The following is a 946-nucleotide window of genomic DNA, read 5'->3' on the forward strand; positions in this document are numbered from 1 at the left end:
ATTGGAAAACTTACTAAAAATTTCCTGATGAGGCTGAAAAATCGAAACTTTCTTGGTTAGTAGACAAGTGCGTTTCAAAAGAGAAACTCCAAAAAATTCGAACCTTTCACATGAGAAACAACGACTAGGTGAACTGGAAATTCGGCAACACTGTCAAATAAAAAAAAAACTGCGTGAAGATGGCGCAAAACCGACACTTTCCGAACAAATATGATCAACTTTCAGCCATAAAATGTGAAAACTTCTCAATTTTTTCCATGAAAGAATCGAAAAATCTACGAAATTCAACTCAAAATTTGTCTGATGATGGCGCACAAATTCGAAACTTTATGGACCAAAGTAAAGTCCACCGAAAGTCGAAACTTTTTGGACATAACATCGAATCTTCAAGTTGGGATCTTTAAAAAATTGGACAATTCCCCAATAATCTTCTGAGGATGGCGAAAAAAACGAAACGTTCCAGATGCATGTAGACATGTGAAATCTGTCAAAAGCGAAACTGCAAAAATCTGCGAAGGTTTCACATGAAAAACAACCATTTGGCTAAACTGGAAATTCGGCAACACTGTAATATTCACAAAACTCCCTGAAAATGGTGCAAAATCGACACCTTTTCCAATAAGTCGACGAACCACGAGCCATCAGATGCTAAAACTTCAAAGTACCCCCATTTTTTAAGAAATTTGTCTGATGATAGCGCACAAATCCCAAACTTTCGGGCTGTGCGTGCAGACTCAAGTAAAATCTACCGAGTCAAAAACGACAGAACTTCAACTTTTTGGACAAAAAACGAACCTTTAAGTTGGGATCTGCGCAAAATTGGTGACTTTACCAATAATCTCCTGGGGATTGCAAAAAACCGAAACTTTCGTGACGCATGTAGACATTTTGAATATGTCAAAAGCGCAATTACAAAAATCTTCGAACGTTTCACATGAGAACCAAC

Source organism: Dendroctonus ponderosae, unplaced genomic scaffold (genome assembly GCF_020466585.1).
Source record: "Dendroctonus ponderosae isolate FM_Combo_2020 unplaced genomic scaffold, Dpon_F_20191213v2 Dpon_F_20191213_12, whole genome shotgun sequence".
Taxonomy (NCBI): domain Eukaryota; kingdom Metazoa; phylum Arthropoda; class Insecta; order Coleoptera; family Curculionidae; genus Dendroctonus; species Dendroctonus ponderosae.